Source organism: Mastigoproctus giganteus, chromosome 12 (assembly GCF_048544385.1).
Source record: "Mastigoproctus giganteus isolate SK-2022 chromosome 12, ASM4854438v1, whole genome shotgun sequence".
NCBI lineage: Eukaryota > Metazoa > Arthropoda > Arachnida > Uropygi > Thelyphonidae > Mastigoproctus > Mastigoproctus giganteus.
The window spans coordinates 87420922-87439743 of NC_143586.1; the positions used below are offsets into that span (position 1 = coordinate 87420922).

Below are 18822 nucleotides of genomic sequence, written 5' to 3' on the forward strand. Positions count from 1 at the left end.
ATAAACTAGTTTATGAAAATGCACGCGTCTTCTTTAGTTTGAGAAGAGTATTTGGCACTGTGAAAAGTTGGATGGGAAAGACAAATCACGATGATTAGAGAGTGTGTTCGTCGGATAAACTAAATGAATATGGTCCTGCGTACTTGAAAATGAGACATGAAGAAGGGCAGCTAGAGAAATTTATAACAGCGCAACAACAGGCCATACTTAAACTTTTAAGAAAATCTTACCGTTTCTACGGATCCTCTGCGTAAAAAAAAAAATTCTCAATTTTGTCCTATATAAAACACAGGTGTCTTCACAGCTTGAGAACTCATAAGAACAGAACACGGACACTTGTTTGCAAACAGGCCGACTAAAAATCCCTTTCTTTCAAGGAACTCTTATTTGCACTTGCTTTATTATTATTTAAAACAAAAGAAAGGATCAATTAAAAAGTCACTGATACTCTGAAAAACAAAATTAAGTTGTTAATAAGAATTGTACTCAAACTTTCTTGTTAAAATCACATTAAGGTCCCCAACTGCTGTTAAATTATAAAACAAAATTTTCAAGAAGGTTCTATTTATCTGCATTTCTTGCTTTCTTTTTTTGTTTTTAAATAAAATAAAAATAAATTTTCTGTTTATACTCCGGGACGACCAAACGATCAGAGTAGTTTACAAGATACACAGAATACAGGAAACAGCACCGTATTCAGCAGTCACGGGCTTGAACCCCGGTCACTCAAGACACGTGTACTTATGCACTCGCGCGCCTGACCACTAGGCTACGGCGGCTTTTTTGTAATGAATTTGGGTATGCTGACTCCGAATATAAATCATTAAAACTAGACATTTTCTTCGGGTTATAGTGGCCAGTCACAATTATAGCTTCATCCCACCGACCTTGATATCTCTTCTCTATTGACTATGTCCGTGGAATCTTTCCCCATGCTCTTCACTAACATCTCCAGATTTGATCTAAAAGAAAGTAATGGAGCTTGAATGACATTATGCATCCCATTTTTCCGTAGTATTAAAGTTTATCAACTATATCTTTGTAATTTTCACTCTCATTGTTACCAAGAAAGCCATTCACTACAACGAGAAACGGCTGTCAGACATTTCACTCAGTGTCAATCATTGTCTTCCAGTTCTTGTGAAGCCAACATCGGCCGAACTTATGGACCAATTAAATGCCACCTTTCACTTTTCTACCTGACAATTCTGGAAACAGACTATATATGTTTGAAGGTATCAACCATGAGGATCCAATGCTTTAACAAATTGTTTGGCTGGTCCCGCTTTATATAGAGTGGTGGAAGCAACTCTTTCTAGGAACCAAGGAACTGTTTATTGTAATGCACGCTACTTGATTTTCTCTAACACATACTTCACATTTCCGTAATCTTCTTTAATATGAACAGTGCGCAACGCAGCTTTCAAACCTTTACTTGAACTATCATTGAAAGTGACACCATTCTTCTGGATTGTGACTAATATCAATTTCTTGTATTCAATGCATCCATCCGGCTTTCAAAGGGAAAGTGAGATGACTGCATAGAATTATCCATGTAAACGCCTCATTTCAAAGGAAATGTCAGGTCGTACCAAATTCCTACAAAAGCAAGGGATTTCTCTGATAAAATTCCGTTTCGTGTAAATTAATTTAACAGCCAAGACAAGGCGATTTGTGAAAGTCAATGGTTCTAAAACCATGGCGTCCCAAAAATATAAGCAAATAAGTTTTTATTATCATATATTATACTCTATAAATAATCAACGTTGCAAAGTGAAAACCCTCTAACAGAAGACATTTTATTTATCCTATTTCATAAGTTATTAATCCCACAGATTAGTTTTAATTATGATAAATAGGTTGAATAGATGGTTTTATCCAAAAATGGAGTCCACATTTATAATTACTGGACACGGGTCTTTAAGATATAAGTTATACAATCTAGGAATAGAATCTCACCTTTTTTGTGATTGTGAAAGGTTCGAGTGTTGGGACAATCTCTATGATTGTCCCATCTATGAAGAATATAGACATACACTGAGAGAAAAATATGACATCTTTGATAGAGGGTATGAAAGATTATTTATTGGAATAAGGAAAATTCTTTAGTTTTCCAAGAATTCTGTGGGTTAGTTTTCCAAAAGAGGAAACGTTTGGCAACTTTAATTGGAAATGTATAGATAATTACTATATATTTATTTTTTATTACTTTTTTAAATTTTTTATTTTATTTATTTTTTATTTTGTTTTGTTGAGTTTAGTTATATTTCGTATTATTAATTTTACATTATGTTGATTGTTTTAATTCTGCTCCCCTGTCTCTTCTGTTGGAGAGGGGAGAGGGAAATACTATTATTATTTATTTTTTTATTGTTGTTGAGTTTAGTTATATTATGTATTATTTCTTTCATATTATGTTGATTAACTTGTTTTTGTTCTCCCTCCCTCCCTCTATATATATATATATATATATATAGAATATCAATAGAAAAAGTAAATCAATCCAATAATAAGAATACCATCAAGGACTTAAGAAAACGCAAAAAAAAAAAAAAAAAAAATTATTATTATTATTATCGCTTTTTACCGACAATCTAGATGACTTCAACTGGGGCCAACCACCCAGAATGAAGGCAAAAAACGACAAGAAGTTCTCTGTTTCTGTGATGATCAATATATGCTAAGTAATTTAAATCTAAACCAAATATAAACCAGTATAGGCCGAACATAAATCGAATATAAATAAATCGAATGAAGATAATTAATTAAGAAAAATTTTGAAATATTAGAATCAAAGGTAAGAAATATAAGTAAAATATAAATGTAAGCATATATTAATCATCGTTGACCCGACAGAGAACGTAATTTAAGGATTAAAACAAGATTAAATATATAATACATACTACATTTGACCGTATCTAGGACATAATGTAATAGTCGTCAAAATAATATGTGGTGCCCCCTATGTGATGGATACGGTAAAAATAAATAATTAAATTAAATTAACGCAAAGAGAAACATGCAGATAGTAAGAAGAAAAACTAAAGGAGTAGGAAAAATAGAACCTGAACTCCACAAAGGCGAAAAATAGTGGTATAGATAAGAAATAGTTTCTCCTACGTCCTCGGATTGCCCTAATAATTTCGGAGAAATAAAAATAAAGAGTGTAGGACAGCTTAAAGGCATTACAAGATATAAGTTGTGGCTCGGGTATGCCCGGGATCGCAAACCCGTTCCTATAGTAGGACCCTGAGCTGAATTTGCATGTTATCTCAGCGTGAATTTAAGTAAATTAAAAGAATTTAACTATACGTATTAAAAAAAAAAAAAAAAAAAAAAAAATGATACACTGTAATTTGCAAGCCGGTGGGTACAAGTTTTCTACGCCGTAAGACACCAAGAATGCAAAGTGTATCCTATTTACATATATACATGGCACTAAATATAACGATTTTATTGAAAATTATATTGAAACGATAGGTTCAGAAAACAAATTTTTGAAATTAATTATGCTAATTGCTTTCCTGAAGTGATATTTCAGGTAAGCGATAGGGAAATTATTATTGATCAACCTGCCGTACAACGCTGTTAAGCCCGCTGAACAATTTTTATTACTATTGCAGATATAAGCAATCCTTAAACATTGCGATAAAATTATATTAGCATGCACTGATTTTGATACATTTGATTTCCAGTTTGTAAGGCTGACTACGTTAAAATTAAATGCATCTCTTTTATTATATACGTTTACGTCTATTTTATTATTATGTAATATTTCGATATGAAGATCCAAGTAATTTGCTATAGTATCGGAACTATTAGTTTTTTCCAACACAAGCTCCCCTGGATATAATCCACTGTAATCCTGGACAAAATGTGGACAATTAAAAACACATATATCATCTACGTATCTGTATATAAGTAGATTATCTTGAAATTCTCTTTCTGTATAATACAGATAAAGGTTTGCGATTATGCTTGATGCTGGACTTCCCATAGGGGTGCCAGTGACTTGCAAATATAACGATGTTCCGTCATATACATAGTTATTAAAGATGCATAATTTTATTAGAGAATTCCAATAGGTTAAATCAACCTTTATAGCATTTTTATTTTCTAAATATAGTTTCTGGAGGACGACTTCTAAGTTATTAAGGTTAATGCTCGTAAATAGACTGTTAAAGTCAAAAGTTTGTATTTGATGAATATTATTATTTTTTAGAGCATTTATAATAGGTAAGTTATTATTTATTATAATAGTTTTATTTAAGTTATTTAATATACTTTTAAGTAACTTTTCTAACGTTTTTCCGGGAAATTTCGCATAACTATCTCTACATGATGTTATGAATCTAAAAGCAATTGGTGTTTTGTGAAATTTGGGTATGCAATATATAAATGGATATTTTAGGTTATTATACTTTAACTTTAATTTTTTATGCAATGCAATTAATTTTTTGATTATTATATTAGAAGAAGATGTTATCTGTTTATATGTACGGCTAGACTGTAGTTCATTTTTTATAATATCTATATAATATGATTTACATATGATTGCATAATTGCAAGCAGCTTTGTCAACGGGAGTTATTATAAAATGTTCATGTATATCTTTGAGCTGCCTATTTATTAATTTGGTATTATATAGATTATCCTGTACGAATTTCAATTGATTATATTTATTAGATATGATATTAAGCATTGTAAATAACCACATGTGATAAGCTTCAACCGGTATATTATGTTTGTATGCTGATCTTATGCAGTATTTTAGTAAATCTAGATATAACAATTTTTTAAAATTAGATTTATTAATAGGTGGATTAGGTCGAAATTTAAAACCCAGTGATAAAATATCTCTAAGTTCGGGATATGGGATTATATCTAAATTGCCGGTTATAATGTGATTATGGTTAGGATCCACGTATCTATGAAATGAAGGTTTGTGACAAACACATGTATCCTGTCCGATGTTAATATTGTGAAGGTTTGTAGCTATTGTTTTATAGTTACACGCTTTAAGACCAAATGGTTTAGAATATCTAAATCTGATATTAATATGTAAGTTATTAATAGGCAGCAAGTCATTACGTAAATTAATAGTTTTATGTATATCTAAATCATCCATCATTTTATTTTGAAAGTATAAGATGAGGACAGAGTTTTCAGGCTGCTTGCTAACATTCAAAATATTAATTCTGAATTTAAAAATATCCAATATAATGTGCATAAGGTGGGAGGATGCAAAGACGTAATCATTGGTTTTTCTATATAGTGCTTTGAGTACGCTAAGTTTAATACTGAAAAGTGTGTTGTGAATTTTGCTAATATTTATAGGATCCGTATCCCACATTTTGAATAAATCTATAAAGTCTCCTAGATGTTCTCGGTTGCTTTTATACGTGTTGGATTTACTATATTTCCTATTGCGATTATCTTTACGAAGTTTGGCAATTTGAAACATATTATAAACACAAATATCTTTTAAATTATTCGTCATATATTTTTGATTAAATTTATTATTTAGACCGTATGGATATAGTGTTTTATATTGTAACATGCTAATTTCTTCTTGCAATAATCTTTCATTTGCGTTGTTAATTACGTTAAGTATTGAAATGAAAATATTACCAAAAGTATGTTTTTGGAAATGTCTGAATTCAATATCATGTTCCAGATTACCTGTTTTCTTACTGGATTTGTTATTATAAGTTTTAATATCGGAACGATGAAGGTTCATTCTGATATTTAGTTTATTGCTAGTTTGACCAATATATTTAACATTGCATGTACGACAAGTGATCATATATATAACATTATTCATTTTACAGAATATATGTGAATTCGTATTCATTGTAGCATGATTTGGATGCATATAGGGGCAAGTAAGACATAATTTGTTATTACAAGGTTGAAATTTAAGAGATCGGATATTAGTGCCAGAAGCATTATATGCTAAACTGCTCTGTAAAGTGTGTGATATTTGCGTATGTGTAAATGTATTAACATGGTTAGGATTACTATCCAGGGCAACAATAGTATCCTCGGTCACTTTTATCCTACTCTGCCGATGTAGTATATTATTATTATTATATTTGAGTGACATAATAAGCGCAAAGTTAATATAAAATAAAATAAAAGCAAAGTTAATATAAAATATAAAATAAAATCAAGATGCGCAATCATAAATCCATGAAGGTAAAATTAAGAAAGATCAATCAATGCAGTTAAGAAAAAAGAAAAAAGAAATATAATAGAAATATAATAGAAAAAGCAATCATAGGTAGTGTATACTTAACCTAAGCAAAGCTTTTGTATATATTAATAGTTATATTAGTGATAAAAGGAAAGCAAGAAATAAAGCAAAGCAAGAAAGTTAAAAGACAATAACTAATATTTATGGGTTAATGCAGTTGCAAGCAATCATGCAATACACCCACAATGTCTACAGAATATCAATAGAAAAAGTAAATCAATCCAATAATAAGAATACCATCAAGGACTTAAGAAAACGCAAAAAAAAAAAAAAAAAAAAAAATTATTATTATTATTATCGCTTTTTACCGACAATCTAGATGACTTCAACTGGGGCCAACCACCCAGAATGAAGGCAAAAAACGACAAGAAGTTCTCTGTTTCTGTGATGATCAATATATGCTAAGTAATTTAAATCTAAACCAAATATAAACCAGTATAGGCCGAACATAAATCGAATATAAATAAATCGAATGAAGATAATTAATTAAGAAAAATTTTGAAATATTAGAATCAAAGGTAAGAAATATAAGTAAAATATAAATGTAAGCATATATTAATCATCGTTGACCCGACAGAGAACGTAATTTAAGGATTAAAACAAGATTAAATATATAATACATACTACATTTGACCGTATCTAGGACATAATGTAATAGTCGTCAAAATAATATGTGGTGCCCCCTATGTGATGGATACGGTAAAAATAAATAATTAAATTAAATTAACGCAAAGAGAAACATGCAGATAGTAAGAAGAAAAACTAAAGGAGTAGGAAAAATAGAACCTGAACTCCACAAAGGCGAAAAATAGTGGTATAGATAAGAAATAGTTTCTCCTACGTCCTCGGATTGCCCTAATAATGGATCTTCATATAGAAATATTACATAATAATAAAATAGACGTAAACGTATATAATAAAAGAGATGCATTTAATTTTAACGTAGTCAGCCTTACAAACTGGAAATCAAATGTATCAAAATCAGTGCATGCTAATATAATTTTATCGCAATGTTTAAGGATTGCTTATATCTGCAATAGTAATAAAAATTGTTCAGCGGGCTTAACAGCGTTGTACGGCAGGTTGATCAATAATAATTTCCCTATCGCTTACCTGAAATATCACTTCAGGAAAGCAATTAGCATAATTAATTTCAAAAATTTGTTTTCTGAACCTATCGTTTCAATATAATTTTCAATAAAATCGTTATATTTAGTGCCATGTATATATGTAAATAGGATACACTTTGCATTCTTGGTGTCTTACGGCGTAGAAAACTTGTACCCACCGGCTTGCAAATTACAGTGTATCATTTTTTTTTTTTTTTTTTTTTTTTTTTTAATACATATAGTTAAATTCTTTTAATTTACTTAAATTCACGCTGAGATAACATGCAAATTCAGCTCAGGGTCCTACTATAGGAACGGGTTTGCGATCCCGGGCATACCCGAGCCACAACTTATATCTTGTAATGCCTTTAAGCTGTCCTACACTCTTTATTTTTATTTCTCCGAAATTATTAGGGCAATCCGAGGACGTAGGAGAAACTATTTCTTATCTATACCACTATTTTTCGCCTTTGTGGAGTTCAGGTTCTATTTTTCCTACTCCTTTAGTTTTTCTTCTTACTATCTGCATGTTTCTCTTTGCGTTAATTTAATTTAATTATTTATTTTTACCGTATCCATCACATAGGGGGCACCACATATTATTTTGACGACTATTACATTATGTCCTAGATACGGTCAAATGTAGTATGTATTATATATTTAATCTTGTTTTAATCCTTAAATTAAGTTCTCTGTCGGGTCAACGATGATTAATATATGCTTACATTTATATTTTACTTATATTTCTTACCTTTGATTCTAATATTTCAAAATTTTTCTTAATTAATTATCTTCATTCGATTTATTTATATTCGATTTATGTTCGGCCTATACTGGTTTATATTTGGTTTAGATTTAAATTACTTAGCATATATTGATCATCACAGAAACAGAGAACTTCTTGTCGTTTTTTGCCTTCATTCTGGGTGGTTGGCCCCAGTTGAAGTCATCTAGATTGTCGGTAAAAAGCGATAATAATAATAATAATTTTTTTTTTTTTTTTTTTTTTTTTTTTTGCGTTTTCTTAAGTCCTTGATGGTATTCTTATTATTGGATTGATTTACTTTTTCTATTGATATTCTGTAGACATTGTGGGTGTATTGCATGATTGCTTGCAACTGCATTAACCCATAAATATTAGTTATTGTCTTTTAACTTTCTTGCTTTGCTTTATTTCTTGCTTTCCTTTTATCACTAATATAACTATTAATATATATATATATATATATATATATATATATATATACACACACACACACACACACACACACACAGGGTGTCTCAAAAATATTGGTACAAACGTTTAGGGGAGGTAGGTAACATCTAAAGGAATGTGAATCGCATAGGAACCCATAACCGGACACGTCACGGGAAAGTAGTAGCTGAGGCACAAGAAGCAGAAATGACACAAGACAGTAATTAGTGGCAAACATTTATTTGACATAATATTAACAATAGAGTACGAGATGCATGCGTGACACCGACGCAGCATGGATTGGTGGACACGGTCGAACACACCTGGAGTTTCTTTGACAGTAGCAGCAGCGTAGACGAGTCTCGCCACGAGATCCATTTCCGTCTCCACAGGCGATTCATACACGATAGATTTGAGGGCCCCCACAGAAAGAAATCAAGGCTCAATAAATCAGGTGAGCGTGGGGGCCAGGCAAGGTTCCACCACGGCCAACCCATCGACGCCCAAATCGCCTGTTCAAATTGGTCACGAACACATCTTCCATAATGGGCAAGCGCCCCGTCATGTTGAAACCAAATGTTGCGTCTCACATTTGCTGGAACATAGTCAAGTAACCCTGGTAGAACTTGTTCAAGAAAGATCTGATATTTAGCGGAGTTCGTGCGAGATGGTAACAGGTATGGGCCGACTAAGCAGTCACCGACCATACTTGCCCACACATTTATTGCGAAGCGATGTTGTGCCGCATGGGAGCGAGCCGACTGGGCTAGCCAAGTGGGTAAAGTGCCTTCCTGGCAACCCAAAGGTCGCGGGTTCGAATCCCGCCTCGGGCTTGGATCAGAGTAAAATGCAAAAACTTTGGGAGGTGCATTATGGCCACAGAAGCCAACTAACAAACAAAACAAAGCATGGGGGCGCACACCGTGTGGGTTGTCGTGAGCCCACACATGAGCATTGCGCTGATTGAATAATGCCTCATCCGTGAACAAAACATTGAAATTTTCCCTCTCGCGAACTGATGAACAGCGCCGTCTACCGACTTACGGTGACGTTTCCGGTTATGGGTTCCTATGCGATTCACATTCCTTTAGATGTTACCTACCTCCCCTAAACGTTTGTACCAATATTTTTGAGACACCCTGTGTGTGTGTGTATATATATTTTTTTTTAAGCCCTCAGGTGTGGGCAGCCTGAGAGCGTAATTGTTGGCTCCCATCAGTATTGCACTACCTCTGGTGGGAGCGCGATTAAAGTGCACGTTGCACAAAAGGAATGATGGACCTGAGCTCGGTTCCGCATACAGGGGGGGGATACCTTAGTGACATCGGCTCCCTGGTGGCAAGGTAGCTTGATTATAGAAGTTCTACCAAAATTGAATGCAGATTATATTGGTGGAGGTGGGCAATAGCCGGGGTGCCACCTAAGCTAAGTATATAAACAATAACAATAACAGAAGACGCGTTTAAACAACAGGTAAAAAAGTAAACTGCAGCCATTATCAACCCACTGCAGGATGGAAGCCTCCTCAACAATTCATGTTGAGGGAAATGGACCATAATCTGCCACGCTGGTCCAGTGCAGGTTGGCAGATTGACCGTATTTAGCAGTCAGAGGCTTGAACCCCAGTCTACTCTAAGAGCGTGTGCTACTGCAATCCCGCTCCTGACCCCTCGGCTACGGAGGCCTAAACAACAGGCAGTTAGTAATAATTCTTATTATTATTGAAATCTTTCCATTGCGAAGGTAAGTCCAAAAAGTAATTCTCTAAAACATTTCTACAAAGCTATATTATTCTATCACAATTTTATTTTTACTGTTTGGGTGCATCGTTTGGGAGTGGCACAGCCTTTCAAAGATGGTATTGTGCGGCAGTCGTCAAACATCTTCCAGTCACATAGCTCCCTGAGGAGCTGTTGTGGCCACTAACAAATTCCTCCCACTGCATCGATCATGTGTTCTACGAGCGGCATCGCAAAATGTCATGCCCAGAAGTTCACTGATTGCGTCCTTCCACCTGGTTGCAGGTCTTCCTCTGCATCTCTTCACCTCGATTTTTCTTTCCATTATATTCTTCAGCAGAAAAAGTTTTCCTTCCTTACTATGTGTCCAAAAAAAAGTTTGAGTTTTCTTCTGTTGATGCTATGAAGAAGAATTTTAAGTCTGCCAATTTTATTCAATACCACTCATTTGTTCTTCGATCCAGGTGAGAAATACGCAATATTCTCCTGTAACACCACATTTCAAATGCCTCAAGTTTCTGTCAACTCTTTTCAAATTCCATCCTTCATATCCATAAATGGTCACTGGAAAAATTAACGAATCTATGATTCTCAGTTTCGTCTTCAGGGGCAGATCTTGATTGCTCCATGATTTTGTCAGATCAATGACCAACATTTTAGCAATCTTCTGTCGTCTCTTTATATGTCGTTTGAGCGGTCACCATTTTTTACTTATTCTTGACCCTAAGTATCAAATTCATCAACTTCTTCGATATCTTGTCCATTAACCTTCACTTTACTGGAACGGAGATTATCACCACCATAATTTTAGTTCTACACACATTCAGAAACAATCCTTTTTTCTTACTTGCTTCACATACTCTCCTCAGACATGTAGCGTGAAATTATTAACTATTGTAAGAGAATATTGTAATCATTCAAAAGAGACTAAAAAAGGTGCACCGAATTGATGCTGCCACCGGGGCACAGAACTGTTGGTAAGTGGACCAAGCGGATAATGTCCCAGAAGACAGACTCCCCAATCAGCGAGTCTGTCTTCTGGTACATTATCCGCCCCCATCCCAAAGTTTGAATTAAGCATTCTCTGATTACCTTTGCTCGCATTAATAAAAGAGTTCTTTAAGACTGCAAAAATGTTTTTCAAAATAATAACGGATTCATTTATCGAAGCTGTGTAATTCTGGTGCCGAAAAGAGCCATAAAGCTACTTCGAAAATGGCATTCCGAAGTCATAAGACAGATGGGAGAAGTAGTTAGATAAAAAGGAATATTTAAAGAATTAAAAAAAGGTTTGTTTTATTGATACTTAGTGCCAATATCCTAATATTTGAACAACCATCATGTTTTAACCGTTGTTTGAATAATAATGCAATCGTATTCTTTTTTTTTTTTTATGACCTTATTCAATTTATAAATACATTTCCGTTTATATTCGGTACAGCCATCACGGCCAGAGGACTTTGAAACTTCACACAAACTGCATTTGGACATCGACATACCAGCACAATAGCAAACAACTGATTGTGTATTTCATACACAATCAGTTGGATTAGCTCTCCCAATACCTGTGTCCATCTACATTACCTCATAATCTGCTCCCTCAATTAAAGCGCATTTATGTTAAAGAGTGAAGCGAATGTAAGTCACTTTGAAAACAGGCTGGCACTAAAAAAAGTTGAGAATCACTAGTCTAGACATTGATGCGTCTAGACGAGGAAAACTTCTGAATAATCTGCCATATTTAGAAAAACTACTAGGAATCATATGTAAGAAAGATTATAGCAACAGGTATAAACAATTTTAGATGACGACGATATCGTTCATCAATGTAGACTGCTTCCTCTCAATTCCAGTAAGATACGATCAATTATCGATTATCCGTGTGAGGATTTTTTCCAATTTACGGGTTAACGGTGTCGCGATCAGGAAAATACTGCAACGTACATTGTATAATTATCATTTAAAGTAATTTTAATATATTTGTATCTGTTCTTTTAAAACATTTTAACGACTGATTATTACATACTTTTCGTATTGCTTTCGCAACACGTTGCTTATAATTAACATTGCAGAACATAATACCAAAGTACGTCTTCGAGGAAAACTTTAAACCGCTATTTACTCGACGCTGAATATCATAGAAATTCGAAGAACTGATTGCACCGAGAAAAGATCAGCTTCGCGTCACTGTTTGAGTATAGAGTGCCTACAAGAATGAGAGTTGCATAATATGCTGGAGCTTATGAAGGAAGAAAATGCAGGGAAAATGTCAGCGGGCAGACAATACAATTCAACCATAATTTTATATGACGACGATAATTTTATATGACGACAATACAATTCAACCATAAACGATAAAATTATCCCAGGACAGCCCTGGAAGGATAGTAGGAAATAAAAAGAAATACAAAGAGGAATGTTTTTACAACATTGGTATAGATAGCTTGAGATATATAAGGTTTCCTCGTCAGAAAATTCCAGTTTTCCACTGTGAAAAACCAACAGACCAACCTTTAGAACACTCCCGATTTATAAACATCTACTGTAAGACAGAGAAAATCTGACACCGCAAACCTACCTTACTTTCATCATCCCTAGGAGATTGGAGCAGATCACTCACTGACTGACCCAGTTTCTCGGTTAGACGTATGACGAAGAAAAAAAGAAAAAAAAAAGTGGAATAAGCGCACTGAGTTAATGAGAGATTAGCTTATAACACACACACACACAAAAAATCTTGTAAAACTGCACCTCATTTGTATGCGTATGAATAACTTTCCTAGTGCTCCTCGTATATCATCAGTGTAGAAGTAGCAGCAAAAAAATAAACGCCCCATATCGCGTCTTTCAGGTTTCGTAACGTTCCTATCAAAATGTCAAGACAAATCAGGTTTCCAGTCAGTCATTTCGACGACACAACAGTGATTTGCCCTTCAGCGCTGCTGATACATATACCTAACGTGCAAATAAACACGTAGCTCAGAATTCAGTACGTACTAACAACAAAAACAAATTGGAACATGTTAAGAAAAGCACATTGATATTTAACGTGGCTAAACGATATTTTATTTAAAAATCATTAAACTAACATATGCCATGGTATCAGTCTGTCTTGTCTTCAGAAGACAGAGAAACAGTCATGAATCATTATGGGAAACAAAGTTAAAAATACTTAAAAGTAGAATTAGAATCTATCGTTTTCAACTGGCTACGGTGAAGCAAAGATCGAAGGTCCAGCCACAACACAGATATTATGCGCACATGGTCTTCTAAGAGCTACTGGTAAACCTCACTAGTGAAAAATTGGTCCATATGCACCAGGGGTCCTAGTTCTTGTCAGCAAAATACGTCCATATTAAACAATCACCACCACCTGCCTGGAAAGTGGACACCATGCACAATGAGTCCATGAACTCGTGTTACCGATGAATGCATTCGTGTTGGTATCAGGTATTTAGACTCATCCAAATAGCACACTCGTTTCCAGTCCTCCATTGTACAACCAGCTTGTTGTTGATACCACAGCATTCGCCGTCGACGATGATCAGCGGCGAGGAGAGGGAGTCTCTTGAGTTATCTGTTGTCGAACTGCCCTCGTGGGCAGCACGGCTGGTATGTCGCCTCCTCCCCGCACCGGGTGGAAAAGACCCGAGTTCGAATCCCGTCGATGATGGGAGGAATTTTTATGGGTATTTATTTTTCAACGTGGCTGAGTTAGTTGGTCTCAGGCGAGGGTTACATGGTGTTTTTTTTTTTTTTTTTTTTTTTTACCGTAAACTAGGGTTTTTGTCCAACAAACAGAAAATCGACCACACAGCACACGCAATTTACAGACAATATACGCGGAACAACATGGCCTTAGTCGGCAATGCTCTTCAAGAAAAAAAAAAAAAAAAAAAAAAAAAAACCCAATAACAACAATAACAGCTGTCAAACTCCATATGTCTGAGTGTGAGGCGTAACATCATTTGGGATATTATTCTTGTATTCCACATAATGTATATACTGCGATGTCAGCTGTCGCACAGTGACCTGTCTTTGAGCGCGTACAACGCGCATCCACCTTGTGTAAGGTGGAATCAAATCCTTTACAGTTCTGTCGGCGGGAGGTGTTTGACACCATTCTTTGTACACCATAACCACAGTGGAGCAACCAACAAGACGTGCCGTTTCCGATATAACAGCGACAGACACAGGAACTCCCACAATTATGCCCTTTTGAACTCCGTGATATCTTTACTATCCCATAACTGTTACTTTATTACTTTGATTCGTAAGAACAGATGCAAATTACCACTGTTCTAGTGTGGGAAGCTGTCCTGCTTTTTATACTGCGATGTATGTGATACAGGCCATTACGGTTAGAGTGATCATAATTCAGCGAACACTGACAGTATATTCTTGATTTTAAACCTAAAACACTATTTACTACATATGTTAGGAAAGATGGGACAGGGTCTAGGAAAAAATTGCCTAGGGCAATTTTTTCCAGCACAGCTTCCAATATGCGCGAACTGATTTGTTCCAGAAGGAACAAGACGGAAAATTTTTGAAGTCATCAAATCTCAGGTATACAATCCGCCTATAATCCGAGAATCATTCGTCATCCAGCACACGGGTGAATAGCAGTACCGTTGATATTTACGTGCTGACACCGTAATCAATATTTCATTAACGATGTGCTAGGGGCACTTTCTTATTCAAAGCAACGCTCGTTAATTACTCTACACTTAGTTTCTAAGCAACTTAAATAAAACAAAGAGGAAAGGGATCTCTGTTTCTTTGAGTTGTCATGTAGAGGGACTTTTTCTTTTCATGGAATTGTCATTAACTTTCGTGTACACTGTATTTTTGCAGTGTACACGCATAGAAAAGCGCCATATTCGCCAACAGAGTCTACCGGTAAGCAAACGAGGTCATAAGAGATAATTGCCAAGCGAACTTTGACAACAATGGCAACAAACCACATCACGCGAAATCTGTCATCGTGATGTTTCCAACTTCCCACAGCAAAAGAAAAAAAAAAAAAAATTACAATAAAATAACACAATGTAAATAGTTGTTAGCACAGTAATCGCAGTCTTCTGAATTTTGTGCAAAAACTAGGGAAAAGGCGTAAATAATAATACTGTGAGGGTTTTTAATTTTTTTAAACTTTTTTTTTTAAATCAACACCGAAGTTTCAAGATTGAATCTCTATATACTGTTATGTGATAAAAATATCTCTACTATTTTACGCACTACTAGTCTGTAAGACAACAGAATTCTCGCTATTTGATACTCTGAATTAGTTAATTTTTTCATAACCAAGTTAAGCACTTGATGGAATCCTTATGTTACAGCATTGTTGAAGATGTTCATATTTTTTTATCTATAACATATTGGTGATAAATGAATTCATCACACCACACAGGGTCAACGATGGTCATTCAGAAGTCCGCCGTGGGAATATGGTGGTTTCATCACTTTCCACTCAATTGAAGAGGTCCGGGTTTAAATGTTATCAGGGGAGGGGAAGAATTTTTAAAAGCATCTTCAACTGGACTGTAATTAGCCGATTTCAGGCAGAGGGAGTAGGATTCCTCGTGGGTTACTCGGCGTTTCGTTTTCATCACTCATTCACACACCATGCAAATCGGACCGTGAACACACATAATTGTACAGACATAGTGTTGTTTTTGATGTAAGGTTCAGTTGTTTTGATGTAATTTTAAAACCACCCTTACTGTAAAGTAAGGGTGGTTTTAAATCTATTACAATACGTAAAATTCAGTTGTCGTTATCTGCAATATATGAAGAGAAAAACGCAAAAAATTCTTTTGAAATATGTATACGTCCTCGTCCTTGTAAGACCAGATGCTGCAGTAGGAAAAAGCAATCGACATATGCGCAGCGTGGGTTAAATAAGTAGATCTGTAAATTATGGGCAAGGACAAGTAGAAAAAGACGAACACCTTATTCGCAAGTTTTCCTTAACTTCCATACAATAGCTTAATTGCTCGACAATCTCACTGTACAATGTTCGTCTCTCACTGGTTTCTGCTGAGCATGACTGGCATCTACCGCAAATCAAAATTGATGTCAGAGGTTTCCAGTTTCTTCATTAATACCGTATTGGTAACTGAACGTTATTTAATCACATTATGTTTCCAAAATGCTTAATTAAAAACGAACCAAATAAGTAACGTATTTTAAGTAACCTAACCTTACTTGTTGTTAAGCGAATATCCACATGATATTACTACTTTACCGCCTTTACTATTTAATCAGGTTACTGAATAAGGCTAGTCATTTATAATAGATTAAAGGAAAAAACTTGGAACTTTGTCAGGTAAAGTCTGATTTTGTATTTTGTAGTAGATAGTATTATAATGGTTAAAAGATGGAAGGAGACTTCCAGCATCTATCAAAAAAAATAAATAATAAATAAAAATAAATAAATAAAGGAGGAAAAAATTGTCAATCACACGCCCCCATCTTCAAAAAGTGATTATTCAGTTCCAGTTCTTTGAACTTGACCAAATTCTCAGCGTCAACCACTGTGGCAAGCAATTTATTACAATGATCCCCAAAACGCTGTTCAAAGGACACACACCTCAATCAACCTTATATAAATTAAGCAGTGCTGTAGTCGTAAAATTAGCAGAAAGTATACTCTATGAAAGTTACGAAAACCAGAGTATACTCTACTTATCAATCAAATTCCAGAGAGTATACAGTATATACCAGTGGTTGTGTGTGTATATATATACACGACATATTTACTTAGTTATATATACGGCATATATATTAAAAATAATAATAAACCTACAAGCCTAAGAATCAAATTCTAATAAATTTATTTCTTAATTTTCAGTAAATATGTTAATAATATTTGTTTTTTCGTCTTTCAAAAACCAGAATAGATACACTGACTGAGTGGACAGAAATCATGGGATACCTATCCTAGTAACGGGTAGGCTCACCTATCGCCCGGATAAGGGCAGTCACACGGCGAGGCATTGAGTACACTAGTTCAAGAAAGCGTTCCACAGGTATTTTTTTTATTTTATTAACAACAAGATACACAACGGGTAACCATTAACAGTGTATTCTGGGAGCAGAACAATGAACACAATTGATAACAATAATATGAAATCCAACAGGAAGATAAACATTGATATAGATTTAAAAATAAAAATCATATGTACAAAGAGGATTGCATTAAGTTAAGTTACCGGTAAAATAAATAAATTAATTAGTTAGAAAATAGAAAAATAATTTAAAAAATAATAATAATAAACTACTAATAACATCTAATAATTAGATGAGAGCTAGTCATTTTGCATTTGAAGAGAAGAAGCAAACTTGTGGATGGAGTTCATCAGTGATTGGGAGTTGTCAAAGAAGCCAATGAGAGAGTCATTTGCTGATTTTGTTCAGTGGACTGAACTTCATAAAGTCCGTAGTGGCAGAGTCAAGGCGAAACAGTGTAAGGTTCCTAACTTGTCTACAAGGAGCATTGAAGTTTATTTTACTAAGGATATCAGATGCTTCATAAGTTCCAGTGATTACTTTGGCTAGAAGAGGTCAGCAATAACTCTTCCAGTGCACAGAGGTCTCAGATGAAAGTAATCACACAACGATTCATAGTACACTGTGTGATAAAATAGAGAATTACGGAACGTAAGGTAACGGAGAAAATTTTTTTGGACTGCTTCAATTTTCTTAATTCAAGTTTTCGTGTGAGGATTCCAGATGGGTGAGCTGAATTCAAGGATGACAGCATATCTGTAGTTTTTAAACTTGTAGGTGTTCCGTTTGATAATTCCCAGTGTTTTGAATGCTTTGCTGATGATTTTAAGGACACGGGCATCAAATTTTGCACTGCTGGAGAAGAGAATCCCCAAGTCGTTAACTTGGTCACATCCTTTCGATGATCACAGAGTTAGTGTACTCCGTATTTATTAGTTGTGGAGATCTGCAGGATGAAAAAGAGATTACTTTGCATTTCCAGGGTTTAACAGACAATCCGTTCAGAGATAGCCACAGAGAGAATTTATTGAGGGCACGTTGAAGCTGTTGAGAATCCGTTGTCTCCCTCACTGCTGAGTAGATCATAAGATCATCTGCATACAGAGCAACTTGAATATTGGAAGTGCAGATGAAAGAAGGAAGACCATTTATGAAAACAATGAAAAGTAGAGGACCTAGGGGAGAGTCTTGAGGTACTCCACTTAGTGGTATAAAACTGTCTGAGTTCACTATTTCCATCCATGCTTGCTGCACCGCTGTCCATAAATCTGTCGCATTCCTGGGTGGAGGATCCAAAGCTCGAACGGACTTTTCCACAACATCCCAAAGATGCTCCACAGGGTTCATGTCTGGTGAACAGGGAAGCCATTCCATACTGATAAAATCTGAGGAATGTTCTTAGAACCATGTTCTAGTCACCACGGCTCTATAGGGAGGCGCATTGCCCTGCTGGAAGAGTCCATTGCCCTGTAGGTGCACGATGACCATGAAGGGATGCAGACGGTCTGC

General features: G+C 34.9%; 1 protein-coding gene across 1 annotated transcript in view; it reads right to left on the reverse strand.

Moving 5' to 3' along the window:
• ttv (exostosin glycosyltransferase 1 ttv) overlaps positions 1-18822 on the reverse strand; it is a 432006-nt gene that overhangs the window by 302917 nt on the left and 110267 nt on the right. The window lies entirely within an intron of this gene.